This window comes from Arachis hypogaea, chromosome 3 (genome assembly GCF_003086295.3).
Source record: "Arachis hypogaea cultivar Tifrunner chromosome 3, arahy.Tifrunner.gnm2.J5K5, whole genome shotgun sequence".
Lineage (NCBI taxonomy): Eukaryota > Viridiplantae > Streptophyta > Magnoliopsida > Fabales > Fabaceae > Arachis > Arachis hypogaea.
This window is the reverse complement of record NC_092038.1, coordinates 11,660,994-11,679,608: the sequence shown is the minus strand read 5'-3', so window position 1 is coordinate 11,679,608 and position 18,615 is coordinate 11,660,994. Positions and strand designations below refer to the sequence as shown.

General features: G+C 31.4%; 1 pseudogene; it reads left to right on the top strand.

Annotated features, from left to right (window-relative positions):
* Positions 1–7,598: 7,598 nt before the first annotated feature.
* Positions 7,599–18,341, top strand: LOC112789501 (uncharacterized; annotated as a pseudogene).
* The last annotated feature ends 274 nt before the right edge of the window (positions 18,342–18,615 follow it).

Below are 18,615 nucleotides of genomic sequence, written 5' to 3'. Positions count from 1 at the left end.
GCAGGCGCAACATGCAAAGTAATAAGAGGGCCTGAAATAGCAATTGGCTCATTTTGGACCTTCTTTTAGACCATAGATATTTATTTGGGATACTATGGTAAAGTTGTTAATTTCATCTTTTTGTAAAGATGTTTTTCATTTTGTGGTTATTATTGACTTAAAAGCGTATTATTAAAATTGTTGTTTAAAGAGAAAGTGTTAACCTTAATCGTTAACTTGGTTCTGATACCAATTTTTTTAATTTCGACTTTTCTTGTAATTCTTCTTTCGAAATTTCTACTAACTCTTCATATTTTGCTTCGAATAATTTCTTAAATCCTCAAAAACTTCTTTTACACTTTCTCTTATTTCTAACTATCTTTCTAATTTTTATCAACAGTTTTAATTCTTTTAAATTGTAATATGGTTTTCCAAGCATTTATAAATTTCCTAGATTTAATTCTAATTTGTTTATATTTATTCTTATTTCTATCCTTTTTATTATAAGATCATCAATTTCGATATGAAGATTGTTTAATTTTCTTTTATACTCCTCTATTTTATTTTTTAATTTTTTTCGCTCTTTTCCTTTTTATTTTATTTTTTGGTTTTTCAATCTTTTTATGCCTCATAAATTAGGTAATCTTATTATAATTCCTAAAATAGTTTTGTTTATCATTATTTATTTTAGAATTTCTGCAAACTCTATCATTGATTCATCACTATTTTCTAGAAATTCTATTAATTTTTCTAGCTCTTCAACTTCTCTTTTTAACTTGTTATAGATTATTTTTAGAGCTTTAAATGCTCTTTGATTTATTTCAGAAAATTGCAAATAATTCAAACGATTTTCTCTTTCAAAGAGCTCTTGTTTCTTATCTTGATAAGTTACATATATTTTTTCCTTATTTATTGTCATAATTTAGTATTTAGGGTTTCATTTAATTTTTCGACCTTTTTGGTTAATTCTTTTATTTTAGAGTTTTCTTCTTTAATTTTTAATTTAGATAAACTTAAAGGACTATTGATTTTAGATTCTCTTATTTGAAAATTTGTTGAAACCGATCTTTTTGATGGTTCTTTTAATAATAGAACTGGGTTTTCAATAGCTTTATATTTTGGTATTTCTGTTTTTACAATTTTCTAAAATAATTCATCAACATAAATTCTTTCTCTATTTTTAAATATTATACTATGATGGCTATTTGTTAAAGCATAATTTATTGCATATGTAATTGAAAATAGTTCATCATCTTGTTCCATTAAACTTTTTCTATGAAATTTATAAGCTAAACTTATAAATCTACCAAGATTTTCAGTTGATAAAGGTATGGCATATCCAAGATGGGCATTAAATTTAACATTTACATTTGCCAAGTTTCCATGAACAATTCCAATTATTTGATTTATTGGGTCATCAGTAATTCTTTTGTCACAGATTGCTAAACTTATTGGTGAATTAATTCCTTTCATATATGTAGATTTGATTAAAACTTGTATGGTGCTAATATGAATCCATCCAATTTTAGATCTTTTCTGTTGATCCTTAATTTTCTCAATCTGTTTACTTAATTCTTCATCATTTATCAAGGCTATTTCAAGTTCTCCATTAGCAGATTTTATTTTTACAGGGGCTTCAAGTTGAATTTTTCCGTAGTATATTATATTTTTCCTATTAAAAACTTCTTTTAAAAGACTTTGTTTATTAAAATTTTCATTTGATTTGAGATTTAGTTCTGTTTTTAGAACAGCCTGTTTTTCATTATCTAATAAAGCAGTTAATCTATAATAATCAGATTCTTCCGTTAATTCTAAGCTTTCTAAATAATTCATAACTAAGAGATTAGGACAAAGACATACCTTTCTGGAGAAAAACTTCCTTTATTTAGTATATTTTACATAAGGTGTTTTTATCTCCAGAGGAGAGATTGTAGATATTAACTCCAGAGGGGAGTTTAAAACTATTTTTTCCTAAGGGAATTCTTTTGTCAGATTACAAAATCGCCTCGGCAGCTTCCTCCTTGCTCTCCTAGCATATGAGTACTCTTAGCCTTCTGCTTTCTGTTTTCTGATGTCTTCTACAATTGCCTAAGCAATCTATTTATAATGGTTGGGTCTAATGGACAATTCCCATCCTTACCCTTCTTATGACGTCATTGCTTACGTCATTGTGTATTATCTTGCACCAGCTACATTGTTGGTGCTCTATGACCTAAACGCTTACGTCATTATGCAATAATGTTGAGGGATGCTTCAGATGCACTGTTCTCTTCTTTTATCATGTAGGTGGATGCACTGTCCTCTTCTTTTATCATGTGGGTGGATTCCATTTCATTATTGCTTCCTTCAGATATTTTCGAGGCACATAGCTGGCACTTGTGGTCTTCTCTGTCTTTTATCAAATAGCAGAGATTCCTTTTTATCTCTTCAGGGAGCTTTTCTAAGAGTCCGGATAGATTGTAGAATGCAGATTCAAATTCCACCAAGAGTCTCATCTCTCTTTCTTCAATTTCATTTCTTTTATTGGACACAAGTAGAGTATTTCTGCTTTTATAATTAATTCTTGTGTGAGATTTTCTTGTTATTTTTTTAGTTCTTTCAAAGACCCTTGCTAATGTGCTGGCTAGTCTTCCTTCATGACTGTAGATTGTTAAATCTTGAATTTGATCAATTGGTTGAAAGTTTCCTGAGAAGACGGACATGAATATTACTTGGTGTGCTGGAACTAAGCATTCTTCTTCTTCATTAAAAATAGGTTGACTATTTGTAAATTTTAGGGATATATCCCTTAGATTTACATTATCAATCATATTTTTAAATCTCTTTACTGCATCAACGAATCCTGCAGGAAACTCACTAATAATTTTTAGATCATTAAAAATTAAAATTGTATCAATTAATCCATACTAGAAAAATTGATAAGTGTCAGATGGGGAAGCCTCTGAAAAAAATAACCAGCTTTGTTAGCTGTTCTTTGGTAATAGAATAGTATCCCAAACTTGCCCTTTTTTCTTCAGTCCAATTCAGGACTATATTAAGGGTTTCTCTGAGATTTGATCTACAGACCCTTTTCTTTTCCTTGATTCCAGCCCTTGTAGGAATGTTTATCATTATTCCTGTTCTCTGGGCTTGAATTGGAGCTTTATCTGCTCTTTTTAGGGTTTGCTCTGGATGAAGAGCTTCATATTTCCTGAAGGATTCCTTTACCTCTTCTAGTGTTGAAAATCCTCCTTTATGAACTATCTTTGATTGATGTGTGAATGGTGCTGCTTTTTCCCAGGCATCATATACTCCTTTCATGGGGCCATTATAAATTACATAATATTTCTTGTCTTGTGTGGATTTTTTAATAATTTCAGCAATTATTTTATTTTCTGAATTTTTTTCACCTGGTTTGTCCACCATGCTTAGCTGGCTGAACTCTGATGGTTTTGCCTGCTGTGTTGATTTCATTGTTTCAATGACCTTCTTGAGGGATTGGATTTGTGTCCTTATTTGCTGACAATGCTTGTATTCTTCGAGTTCTTGCTGATACTTTTGTATTTCTTGATTTAATGCGTTGTACACGAACTCCATTCTCTTGTTAATGTATCTGCAATAATATTTTTGTCACCCTTAATATATTCAATTTTTATTGGATATTGTAACAAAAATAATTGACATCTTACCAATCGCCCATGATTATAATCAACTTTTAAATTGTATCGAATGAAACCTGTTAGGTAACTTGAATCTGTCTTTAATGTAAATTCTTTGGGTAGTAAATTAATTTTCCATTTTTTAAGAGATTTAATTGCTGCTAGAGTTTTCTTTTCCTGAGTAGTGTATTTCTGTTCTGTTGGAGTAAAAGTTCCTGAAATATACTTACAAAGTAATTCCTTTGGGGAATATTTAAAATCTAGTAATTCTTTTTCTTGTTCCAAACTTTTTATAGCTTTCTTAGCTTTTAGACATCCTGACCAGGTTATGTCTGAAGCATCTGTTTCTACTATTAAGTAGTCATTTTCTACTGGAATATAAAGTTCCGGAAGCTTTTCACATAATACTTTGATTTTTTGAATTTGCATACTATCTTTTTCTTCCCATTTCTATTCTTTTTTAGTACTTATTTTTGGAAATAAGTTTTTAGTGTATTCTGTTATATTCTTTAAAAATCCTTGATCAGAAATATAATTTATACACCCTAAAAATCTTTGTAATTATTTTCTATCTTCTATTTTATTAGGAAATAAACTTACCTTTTCTAACATATTTAGTTGAAGTTTTAGCTTTTCTTGAGTGGATAAAATTAACCCAAGAAACTCTATTTCTTGTCTTGCAATTTTTGCTTTCTTTTTGCTAAGAATTAATCTTTTTTCTTTACATCTTTCTAAAACTATTAATAATTTTTGAAGATGATCTTCTTTATCCTGTTTTGTAAAAATTAATATATCATCAATGTAAACTAAAATAAATTCATTTAACTCTTTTATATTTTCTTCCATAAATCTTTGATAGATACCTGGGGCTTGTTTTAATTCGAATGGTAAAACATTCCATTCATAGAGTAACACACTTGTTGATTCTTTTGTTGGACAAGTAAAAACAGCTAATTTCTTTGTTTTTTCGTCTAAACGAAGTTGCCAATATCCTGATTTTGCGTCAAGAGATGAAAACCAAGTTGCTCCTTTGATTTTTTCTAAAATAGAATCTTTTCTTGGAAGTTTATGAACATCACCAACAGTTGCTTCATTCATTTTCTTATAATTAATTACCATTCTTCGTTTTTCCCTTTTAATTTCATTATTGTTTTTGACATAAAAGGCTGGAGCCGCATGAGGACTTTTGCTTAATCTTATAATTCCTTTTTCCAAAAGATCTTTACATTTTAATGAGAACTCTTCTCTATCTCTTGCGGAATAAGGAATTTTATTTGGAACATTTATTTCTTTTGTAGGATCTTTTAATTTAATGCTTACTAATTCTTTATTTGTATTTTAATATCTAAAGGATTTTCAGCGCAAATTTTATCCAAAAGTTCTTCTATTTTTATTTCAAGATTATTTTTTGGGATATTTATTTGAAAATATAAATTTAAATAACATGTTTCTAATATAGAAAATATTTTAAATTTTAAAATCTTATCTACGGTAGTAGTTGGTATCTTTATACGTTTTGATTTTTGATTTATTGAAGAATCGTGTGGAGCTTTTAAAACTATATATGTTAATTCTTGAATGAATGGATGATATAACTTTAAGAAGTTATTTCCTATGATAAAATCCATTCCAGAATCTATCATATATATAGATGGAACAATAAACCTGTAATTTTGAATAAATATTTCAACCATTTCTGTTTTTTGGTCAATTTTATGTATTGATTTGTCAGCTATTCTAACTCTTAATGGTTTCTTTAATTTTTTCCAATCAAGTTTTATATTTGTACTAGCAAAGCATTGTGTTGCTCCAATATCTATGAAAGCATTTATAAACTTTTCTGTTATTTTTATAGTAATAAATGTGGCATTATTGCTCAATCTCTGAGTCTGTTTGTGAGACATATTCAAAAATATAACCTAAGTTATCATCTGATTCTTCTAATGGTTCCATGAAACAAGACTTAGCAATTTCTAATTGTTTGGTAAGGTCTTTTTTATCCTTCTTTTTTGAACATTCATTTGCATAGTGTCATTTTTCTTGGCAATACCAACACTTACAATTTTCTTTTTTATTTGGGCAATAATCATTTTTTTGTTTTTTGTTTTTATTGTTATTTCTTTTTCTAAAATACATTTTTTTTCTCCAGTTTGGATAGTATTTTCTTTTTCTAAATTGATATTTTCTTTTTCTTTGAAAATTTTTATTAAGACCATATTTTTGAGGTATTTCTTCATTATCCTGACAGCAAATTCTAATTATATTTTCAAATCTTTTTTGAATTGCTTCTTGTATACAACGTTCTTTTATTTCCTCTCTTATTGCAGAGGTTGCTCTGCCAAAATTATTTTCAATTGTTCCTCTATTTATTTCTCTTATAAATCTTCCCATTATAAATTCATTAGCAGGGTATGAAAGTTTTGCTATATACATACTAAGATAATGGTTTTTTTCTTCTTCTTTTAATTTATAATAATGTATTCTATATTCACATATATAAGATTCCACATTACATAAATCATATATTTGAATATTAGCTAAATGATTTTTTGCTTCTTGATATTCTTTATTATAGACTTCTTGTCTATGTTCTATAATATTTTTTCCAAAAAATTCTTTATACAGAATCATCATTATATGTAATATCTTATCGTAAACTGTTGTTTTTGTTGCTAATTCTTCTATTATTTGGTTTTCTATTCATGTCATATAATCTCTTACAGTTCTTTTAGTATGAAACCCTATATAATTCCAAATATCTCCTCCAGACAATTCACTAAGTTTTGGATTAGCAAAGGCTTCTAATAAGAAGGAATTCAACAAGTTCTCGAAGATTTCTTTTTCATTCTTTTTACAGTCTAAATCGAGCATTCTTTCTCCTTCCGTTTCCTAGATTTTAGGAACGTACTTTGATGGTATTTTTGTATACTTTGAATTTTTATTTATAAATCCCTTTTTAAAAGCATAATTTTCAAAACCTGTTTTCCATTTAAATTGAGATTGATTATCCTTAGATGTTCCAGCTTCATTTTTTACTTGTATTAGAATTGCTGGTTCTTCATCACTTGAATAATCTAGAATGTGTTCTTCATTTTCTATATTTTCAGAATTTACTAATTCTTCTTCTATTTGAAATTCTTGTTCCATAATATTATTTTGAGCCATTTTTAATTGTTTAAAAAGCATTGTAACTTCTTCTAATTTTTCTTCAATATTCATAATTTCAATGGTGGTTTTACTTTTAGTTTTGTTATGTTGGCTATATTTTAAATTTTTTCTTCTTTGGGATTCTCTTTCTAAAAATATTTATTTAATATCTGTTTAATTTCGTTTATATTAGGTTCCTCTTTTTCCTTATTTCTTTGAAATTTTATGGATACTAATATTTCTTCAAGTATATCTACTATAGAATTTAATTGTGGGTTAAAAGTATGATAGAGATGTGGGGAATCATTTCCATGGTAGCATTTTTTAGAAATTTCATGTGAAATATAAGTTTTTTCAGGTTTTTGAAGTCCTTCAATAAAACTTATAGTAAAATAAAGATTTTGAGAAAAATCATTTTGTATTGATTTTAAGAATTCAGTATCACTACAATTAACATTAGTTAAAATTATTAGTTTTTGATTTATTAATTTTGATAATTTAATTATTTATTCTCTTAAATCTTTTAATTTACTTTTTTTTATTAGGTGATATTTTTCTCATAAAATACTATGGTTTTAAGTGTTATGTAGTTAACAGTGTAGTTTTTAGAATGTATGATTTAGATTTTGCTATGTAGGTGTTTTTAGAAAAAGTTGTTTTTGAAATCTTTATTTGAGTGGTGCCTTATATTTTTTGAAAATCAATTAATTTTTTATTTATTTAAATAAAAAACTTAGCTATCTAGAATTGGCTTAGTGATAAGTTTAGTAATCCTTTTAAGAGGATTGTTGTGCACGTGATTTGCAAAATAATTGGAAAGCAAACCTTGACTGTATTACTCCGGCAAGTATGCGTATGTCTGACTTTCCTATGTTTTATTCCTATGTGACTAATTGCCTTGATAATGAATGAGTACAGTACGTTTCAGTCCTCCATTCCAAACTATCGATGGCCATATCCGAGGAGGCTTCCTCAGCATTGGAAGCTCCTCTGCTTCTTGACACTGATGATACCGTAAACGGCGCCATTGACTACAAGGGACGACCTTCCATCAGATCCCAATCTGGCTCTTGGAGATCTGCTCGCTTTATCATAGGTATGTATCTACGTATTTTCCTTCTTCCTCTCTCTTGAATTCTCGTTCCTACAAGTTAACGATTCAGTTCAATTAATTGTTCTTCAGGTGTGGAAGTGGCAGAGAGGGTGGGATTCTATGGAATTCAGGGGAACCTGATATCGTATCTTACAGGGCCGCTGCAGCAGAGCACGGCGGCCGCAGCCGAAAATGTAAACATATGGTCGGGAGCATCCTCCCTGCTTTCCCTCTTTGGAGCAATCGTCGCTGATTCCTATCTTGGACGCTACCGCACTATCATTCTCGCCTCCCTCGTTACATTTGGTCAGTCTCACCGCTATTCTCCTTTCTCCCCTCCTCTGACCTTACTCCATCTACATACACTAATCACAATTAGTAAGTAATTAAGCGATTAGCAAATGCTGTGAGTGCACCTTTAGTAATTTGTAGTATGCCCCTGTCTTCAAGCTTTTAATCTATCCATGCATGTCACTATTGTGTTGTTAACTTGTTGTCATCTAACACATTTTCATTGCTTCTCAAAATGTGTTCGTACCTATGGAAGGTTACGAGCTGATGAGTTTTCGGGGACCTGACGTGAGCTGTGTGGACATCAGGCCGGGAGGGCAGTCAGTAGTGCGCTTAGGATGATTGTAGATTTGTAGTGATCCAAAAATGTAGCTTACCTCGAGGTTCTCCTCACTCTGTATTATACTGCTGCTATGTAACCGTCAGGCATTTCAGAGAGTCAGAACCTGAAAAAGAAGGATCAATTTTGGGTTATTATGTAACTTTTTACGCTAATCTTTATAATAATTATCAGATATAAATGACAGGGGATAGGATCGTTAACAATATCAGCTATGCTTCCTTCTCTCAACAATCCGGAGTGCCAAGTTGGCAGCAAACTGGGATCATGCGCAACTGAAACTCAAGTAATCTTGTTCTTTATCTCACTTTATCTGGTGGCCATTGCACAAGGTGGACATAAGTCCTGTGTTCAGGCATTTGGAGCCGATCAATTTGATGAACAGCATCCAAAGGAGTTCAAGGATAGAAGCTCGTTCTTTAACTGGTGGTATTTCACAATGTGTGCAGGTAGTATGGGAACTCTTTGGATTTTGAACTATATACAGGACAACCTTAGTTGGGTCGTTGGATTTGGAATCCCTTGTGCGGTGATGATCATTGCATTGCTTGTTTTCATTCTTGGAACATGGACCTATAGGCAAGGGCCATGGCAAGAGCCCTTTTCTCAGAATTGGTCGTGTCTTTGTTACAGCTGCGAGAAATCGGCAAGCAGAAACCATCCAAGAGGAAACTAGTGGAACACTCCCTCCTCAAATTTCCCAACAGTTCAAGTAAGGATTAAAGCATGCTAATTTCGTAGTCCTTTATTTTATTAAAAATTTTAAGTAGTCTTGAAGCAGCAACTACCATCACAATGAAATACTTGAGTTTTGCTTCTACATTAAGCGTTGGAGGCTTGGAGCATTAAATTGTTATTGAACCGTCATCTTGCTCATATCCGAATGTTTTATTTGCTTCTAGTTTTAACTATATGCCATGCCATCTGAAGCTGCCTGAATCTATCCTAGTGTAATTGTGTACATAGAGTAACATTATTAGAACAAATCTTTGTTTTTTCTACTCTGATATTTCACTACATATATAGCCTCATTTCTTTGGATATGAAATATCATAACTCCATTGATGAATTTTTCAATACTGGCAGCTTCCTCAACAAAGCATTATTAGCACCAGACTGTTCCATCAAAGAAGGGAACGTCACGTGTAGTGTCGTGGAGGTGGAAGAAGCAAAGGCAGTACTAAGGCTGGTTCCTATTTGGGCAACAACTCTGCCGTTTGCTACTGTGTTTGCTCAAGCCCCTACCTTCTTCACGAAGCAAGGATTTACATTGGATCGCACCATATTGTGTTTGCTATTGTGTTTGCTCAAGCCCCTACCTGCTGCTTCTCTTCAAACGCTTATTGCACTTGCCATTGTTGTCATCAGTCCCATCTATGACCGCATATTTGTGCCAATAGCTAGAGCCATCACCAGGCAAATCCTCCGGCATCACAATGCTACAAAGAATTGGGATTGGGATTTTTATATCGATATTTAATGTAATATTTGCGGCTCTTGTTGAGATGAAAAGACTGCAAACAGCACAAGAGTTTGGTCTTGTTGATGAACCGGATGCAACCATTCCCATGAGTATGTGGTGGTTGATTCCCCAGTACCTCTTGCTTGGAGCTGCAGAAGTTTTCACCATGGTTGGTCTGCAGGAGTTTTTCTATGATCAGGTTCCGGATGAACTGCGAAGCATGGGTCTTTCTCTGTACTTGAGCATCTTTGGTGTGGGAAACTTTCTAAGCGGCTTTCTGATTTCGGTTATTGAAGGAGTGACGGGCAGAGATGGACATGACAGTTGGTTTGCTGATAATCTGAATAAGGCGCATCTTGATTACTTCTACTGGCTACTTGCTGAACTTAAGTGTCATCGGATTTACTCTCTTCATTTGCTTTGCAAAATCCTACGTTTATAATCACAAATGGATTTCTCGAGGATAACCCCCTTATTGTTTTTTTACTTTTTTCTCGTTTTGCTAGGAGGAATAATTATTTGATTTATTTCTACTACTGAAGCGACTAAGGTTTACCCAACCCCTAATCCCCTATATCACCAACTATAATTTTTGCCAAAGGTAGTAACAGGAGGGGTAGAATAAACACAATTCAAACTCGAGTGAGATTTACAGGAGACTTCATGGTTGAACTGTATGTTCACTGCACAAACGATAGACATTTTATGTAAAAGAAAATTGCAATTAGATTAAATTTGGATTCATTGTCCATGTATCCAATTTCCACATGCGTATGGCATTGGACATGCGTCAGTACAAAATTAACCCAAATAATTAGGCATGGGACCTACATATATTGCCGATATTTATTAAAGTTGAAAGGGACAATTTCATAGAAAGGCTTATCATGTGGACGTGGTTGGTGTATTTCAACTTTTCAAGCAACCATATAATAAAGGAAGGGGATAAAATAAAAGGGAAAAACAAAGTTATGTCCCAATGTGCATAGGTTTTAGAATACTTTATATGGGACTTTTATACTAATTTTTACAATGCAAATTTAAACGTAATAAATATGCTTTTTAAAAAGGTGATGTTTTCTAATTTGTAGATAACTGGTTTTTTAAATAAAAAATAATAATAATAAAACCGTTAGCGACTAGACTCCCTACTCCTACTTGGTCTTAGAGTTGTCGTTTCGAGTTTCCAAAAATAAGAAATAAAGAACTGTATCATACATGATTTGCAAAAGAATTGGAAAGCAAACTTTGACTGTATTACTCCAGCAACTATGCCTTTGTCTGACTTTCCTAACCTTTTATTCTAACTGTGACTCTACGATTTTTAGTATGCCATGATGATGAGAGTACAACACACCGGCACCAATTAATTCTTCAGCTTCAGTCCTCCATTCCAAACCAACGATGGCCATATCCGGGGAGGTTTCCTCAGAATTGGAAGCTCCTCTGGTTGCTGACACTGATAATACCGTGAACGGCGCCGTTGACAACAAGGGACGACCTTCCATCAGATCCAAATCTGGCTCGTGGAGATCTGCTCGCTTTATCATAGGTATGTATCTACGTATTCTCCTTCTTCCTCTCTCTTGAATTCTCGTTCCTGAAAGTTACCGATTCAGTTCAATTAATTGTTCTTCAGGTGTGGAAGTGGCAGAGAGGGTGGCGTTCTATGGAATTGAGGCGAACCTGATATCGTATCTTACGGGCCCGCTGAAGCAGAGCACGGCGGCCGCAGCCGAAAATGTCAACATATGGTCGGGAGCATCCTCCCTGCTTCCCCTCTTTGGAGCATTCATCGCCGATTCCTACCTTGGACGTTACCGCACTATCATTCTCGCCTCCATCATCTATATTTTGGTCAGTTCTCATCGCTAACCTGGCCCCCTTTCTCCCCTCCTCTAACCTAAATACTCTCTATTTGACTATCTACATACATTAATCTTTATTTATCAATCCCTTCGTCCCTTTCTTTTTTTTCAAAGTCACGTAATTTTATTCATGTTCATAAAATAAAAAAATTATATAGGTGTCCATATATCAAATCTTTCGTCCCTTAATTAAGCTATTTTTAAAATAAGATATAGCTAATATTTGTCTTCAAACAGGTCACATGATAAGTTTGATTTTAAATTTTTTTTATTCAATAAATATAAAATAATATATTAAAAATTTAATTTTTTATATATTAATAAAAAAATTTTAATTTATAATTTTAATATATCTCTTTAAAATACAGAATACAGAATAAATAAATTTTTAAAAATATGTAAATATTAATATGTTATATTTTTAAAAATCTATTAATATTTTTTATAACATCTTTAATTTTTATATAATAAAAGTTATCGATTTATAAAAAATATCATATTTAATGTGCATATAATTATTAGCCTCGTTTTAAATGCATCTCTTTTAATATATAATTATGTTACATGTATACTAAATCAGCTATTAAAATAAATTATTAATATAAAATATATATTAAACTATAAAATATATATTAAAAATAAATTAAATAATATATATTTATTTATAAAAATATTAAAATATTATTAAAATTTATTATTTTTAATTATTAATTAATTATTAATATTTAAAAATATAAAATAAAATATATTATTAAATTTTTAAATTAAAAATATTAAATTAATAATTAAATAATAATAAAAATAATAAATTCTAATAATTTTTAATATTTTTATTTATAAATATATAATAATTAATTTTAATATACAAATAATATTTTTTTTCATTCGGTTGTTTTCGCATCTAATACATTTTTATTGCGTCTTAAACTGGTAAGCTAAGTCACCAAAAAAAAAACTGGTAAGCTAAGATGGATGGGATTGGATTATGGGAAGATATTATGAAAAAAAGTAAAATTTTATTGATAGGACTAATTATCGAATTATTTTAATTATGAATTTATTAATTTATTAATTTAATCGATTTAATTATAGTTTCATCAGAAAAAAATATTTTATAATAAAATAATAAATAAAATATAAATAAACATATTAAAATATAATTATAATTTAATATAAAATTTAACATATTATCTAAAATTAAAACGCAAAAAAGATCAACAAGAGCTGGTCTCTTATCACGTAAATTATTAAACTTAAAAAAGAATTTAGAAGGATTTTTATTTTATTACTCAACTCGAAAATGCACTTCAATATGCATAATAATAATAATTGAGAAATCATATGCACTGAAAGTAAATAAATATTCTTGCTCTGATTAATTAATTATTTTTTACATTAGTATTGTAGATTTTTTATTCTTTTTAATTTAAATTTTAAAAATATTCGTAAAATAAAATCTTAATTTTAAATATTAAACTATAATTCTATAATAAAAACTATCATTAAATTGACAAAATAAATGACTAAGAAGCAAGAATATTCATTAGATGTTAACGGTTGTTATTCCATGTCGAATTCTATTCTATCTAAATTGAAATAATTTAACTCAAAACAACGAAAAAATGAAATTGTGTTTCATTCTTCAAATTTTCCTTGGTGTGTGGTCTTTGGTTTTTACACAACAATGGAAGTAAATAAGATGTTAAATTCGAATTATCTAAAGTATGATTTACATTTTCTGATAAATATTAAAATGTGAATTATGCACATTCATGGGTCTGGTCTCTGGAAAAGTAGGCGTTGACACTATCGTTTTGGTCGCAGAAGTAGGCATTAACAACGATGCTGACATATTTTCGACCCAGGACCATATACAAATTATCACTATTGGCCTATAATATCCAATTATTTGAAGGGCTTAGTAGCCCTTTCACTTTGGGGGCTGAGCCCATTAGAAATATTACCAATTCATAGTTAATGACTTGTTTCACTATGTCGACAAAAAAAAAAACGTTTCAATTGTTTAGATATAAATTCGGATTTAGGGTTATAGAACCCATAATAATAGTAGTGCGTATGGATTTGAATTTTCTAACCATTTATTTCAGAGGTAAAATTAAGAGAATAGGTGTGATAAAAAAAATATATAAAAAAATAATTTTAAGATAAAAAATTATATTTTATTTTTTAAAATAAAAATTTAAAATTTAAAAGATTAAAATTCATATGTATGAATGTGTGGTATAAAAGACTAATATATATATATTTGGGTAATTCTCCATAATACTGTAATAGCCAACGGAATTCACAGTTTATGTGGCAATCATGTGCCACACTGGAGCTAATTTGGTTTCTATTTATATCTTTGTCACCCTTCTTTTTTTTTATCTTTTCTTTTCAGCGCAGGTTCTTATTGTCATTTTCTTTTCCTCTTCTTTCATCATTAACTCTTTCCATGTCTCTCTCCCTCTCTTTTAACCTAATTTGGTTCATGTTGTCACTCTCCTCTTTATTTCCTTTCTTTTCATCACAGGTTCTTCTTATCATCTCCCTCCTTTTTTCTCTCATCTTCAACTTTTTTTATGTCTCTTTTTCTCTCTTTCAATCTACTTTCTCCCACCCTTGGCTAGGGATGCACATGGAGCCGGGTGAAAACTGGATTCGTCTTAACTCAGACCTAATTCTAAGTAATGATTGGATTTATTTTTGATATCCTTATTTAATCCTAAATCCAATGAAATCATATTACTTTTGGACGACACTAAAATCGAGTCTCAACTGAGTAAAGTACGAGTCTTGATAAATTTCATGTCAAAAATTATGATGCACTTGTTTATAAAAAAAGAAAAAAAATATCTGTTATAGAAAAGTTAATAACCATACTTGAATTTGAATTTGTTTATAAATTCTAATTTTATATTTTTTTGATCTATTTTCGAATTCAACAAATATAATTAAAAACAAAATAATAAACTTATAATTAATATAACATAATATTAGAATTAATTTATAACATATATAACTTTTTTAATCCTCCCTAAAATGCACATGGGCCGGATGAAGTTGGGTGAAGTCTTGATTCGGATCCGATCCTAAATGATGACCGAGTCTATTTTTGAGATTCTTACTCAGTTTTAGACCCGATAAAATCATATCAAATTAGCCCCAAAGTATTTGAGTCCAGGTCGGGTTTTCGGGTCGGATTAAGTCATATAGGTCCCTACCCTCGACGGAATTATGCAGTTGTGCAAGATGGACCGTGAAGAGAGAGATGAGAGGATGTAGGAGCTGGCGGAAGGTAAGAGAAAGTAGGTCAAAGGAATGAGAAAGAAGAATGAAGAGTTGAGGATAAAAAGAGAGGAGAGAGGGATGATAAGAAGAGACTAAAAAAAAAGAGTACAATGGAGAGGGAGGAGAATGAGAGGAAGGTGGCAGAAGTGTAAGATGTAGGGTCAAAGAAGGACTAAATTGGGTTCAGCGTGGCACATGATAGTCACATAAGCACTGAAACAGTGAGTTATTACCGAAAATGAATTCAGGGACCACCATGATGTCCCAAGCTCAATCTGGAAGACCAATACAGGGAAATTGAAAATTTTCAAGTACCAAATTGGATAATCCGGTAATTTCAAGATTATTATAGGAATTTACTCTATAAATTTAATAGATTTTGATAAAATTTAAATAAAATAGAAAGAAAAAAGTATAGGTAGATAATGAAAATACTAAACAATGTGAACAATAGATATATATTGGATGTTTAATTCACTAAATATGCAAATAATTATCTTAATATTAAGATTTAGGTGAATAATTTGGAGGTGTAGTGTATTTTTACTTTATTGAGTCAATTTTAGAATCTATTGTTCATATTATTTATAAAAGCCATTGTTTACCTAATAAAGTTCAATAGAAAAAACTTGCCTAATTAATAATTATCTATTTTTCTAAGACTGGGCATATACAATCTTAGAATGCAATTTCCGAATATCCTAAGGGGTGTGTGGTTCAAGTATTACTTTGTTATAAAGATTCTATTCCCATGAGAATTAAAGATACCAAAGGGAAATGTGGGAATTAAAATGATTGTATTTTAATTTTCTGGAATCAAACTTGTTTAGAAATAACTTTTCAAACTTTAAACCAAACATAGGAATATGATATTCCCATCCTTGAAATTATTTATAATTCTTCCGACCACACACCCTTAAACATATTTTCCAGATCAAGGGTTAATGTGTAAAAAATCAATTATGTTATAACTATTTAAAAAGTTTAACTATTTAAATAGAATACATCTAAAAATATAAAGTATTTTTTGTATACAAAGTATTTTTGGCAAAAATAATATACCCGCAACAATTTAATTTCACATAGTCGGAACCGGAAAAATGACTTAAGAAAACCTGAAAGAGAAGGATCAATTTTGGGTTAATCATGCAAGTTTTTATGCTAATGATTATCATGATTATCTAATATGAATGACAGGGGCTAGGATTGTTAACACTATCAGCGTTGCTTCCTTCTCTCATCAATTCGGAGTGCCAGGCTGGCAGCAAATTGGGATCATGCTCTACGGAATCTCAAGTAATCTTGTTCTTCATCTCACTTTATCTGGTGGCCATTGGGCAAGGTGGACATAAGCCCTGTGTTCAGGCATTCGGAGCAGACCAATTTGATGAACAGCATCCGAAGGAGCTCAAGGATAGAAGCACATTCTTTAACTGGTGGTATTTCACAATGTGTGCAGGTTGCATGGGAACTCTTTGGATTTTGAACTATATACAGGACAACCTTAGTTGGGTCGTTGGATTTGGAATCCCTTGTGCTGTGATGATCATTGCATTGCTTGTTTTCTATATGGGAACATGGACCTACAGGTTTAACATCAAGGGCCATGGCAAGAGCCCCTTTCTCAGAATTGGTCGTGTCTTTATTACAGCCGCAAGAAATCGCCAAGCAACAGCCATCCAAGAGGAAACTGGGGGAACACTCCCTCCAAAAAGTTCCCAACAGTTCAAGTAAGGATTTAAACATACCAATTTTTAAGTCCTTATTACAATACTCATAGGTTTTCTTGAAGCAGCCACTACCGCTACTACCATGAAATACATGCATTAAGACCATCTTGCTCATGTCCGAAGGATTAATTTGCTTCTAGCTTTGACAATATTCCATCTGAAGATGCCTGAATCTGTCGTAGTGTAACTGTACATAGAGTAACATTATTTGAACAAATCTCTGTTTTTCCGACTTTTCTATTTTACTACATATAGAGCCTCATTTCTTTGGATATGAAATATTATAATTCCATTGATGAAGTTGTTACTCTTTTTTAACATTGGCAGCTTCCTCAACAAAGCATTAATAGCACCAGACTGTTCCACCAAAGAAGGGGAGGTCACATGTAGTGTCGTGGAGGTGGAAGAAGCAAAGGCTGTACTAAGGCTGGTTCCTATTTGGGCAACAACTCTGCCGTTTGCTATTGTGTTTGCTCAAGCCCCTACCTTCTTCACGAAGCAAGGATTTACGCTGGACCGCAACATATTTCCAGGCTTTGACATACCTGCAGCTTCTCTGCAAACCCTTATCACACTTGCCATTATTGTCATCAGTCCCATCTATGACCGCATATTTGTGCCAATAGCAAGAGGAATCACTGGGCGACCCTCCGGCATCACAATGCTGCAAAGAATTGGGATTGGGATTTTTATATCGATATTTACTGTCATAATTGCGGCCCTTGTTGAGATGAAAAGACTGCAAACAGCACTAGAGTTTGGACTTGTTGATGAACCGGATGTAACCATTCCCATGAGCATGTGGTGGTTGATTCCCCAGTACTTCTTGCTTGGAGCTGCACAAGTCTTCACCATGGTTGGTCTGCAGGAATTTTTCTATGATCAGGTCCCGAACGAACTGCGAAGCATGGGACTTGCTCTGTACTTGAGCATCTTTGGTGTGGGAAGCTTTCTAAGTGGCTTTCTGATTTCAGTTCTCGAAGGAGTGACAGGCAGAGATGGACATGAAAGTTGGTTTGCTAATAATCTGAATAAGGCGCATCTTGATTACTTCTACTGGCTACTTGCTGCCCTTAGTGTTATCGGATTCAGTCTCTTCATTTGCTTTGCAAAATCCTACATTTATAATCACAAAGGAATTTCTCGAGGATAACCCACTTCATATATATTTTTGTCGTTCTGCAAGGATTAATGCTTATTTCTGCTACTCAGGCAACCAAGGTTTACCAAATCCCTATGCCACGAACTATAAATTTTACCGAAGTTAGTAAGAGGAGGGTGAGAATAGACCCACACTTGAAGCTCAAGTGAGATTTACAGGAGACTTCATCATTAAATTGTATGTTCAGCTGCACAAACCATAGACATGTAAAAGCAAATTGCAATTCGATTAAATTTCATGAAGATCATATATATTAACAAATGAAAAATTATTGTAGTTGAGAATATTATTGTTTGATGCGTCTTGAATTGTTAAACTATATTATTGTTTTGGGTGGAAATCTTTTTGGCATATAACTCATTAAGGATGTGCTTCACTGTCTAAGCTTTTCTAGTAGAACTCGTAGTTAAAATGGAGGTGGTAACTCCAAACTATAATTCGGTTGGGAGTATTATTTGTAGAAAACTCTTCCTTAACTATAGTTGGAGTTGCACAAAAAATAGGTGAAAGTGTGAAACTATATTTGCAAAAGATATTTCAAGTCGGTAAGTATTACAAACATATAATATATAATTCTATAGATATAGAACCTTACAAAATAGCAGATATCATAT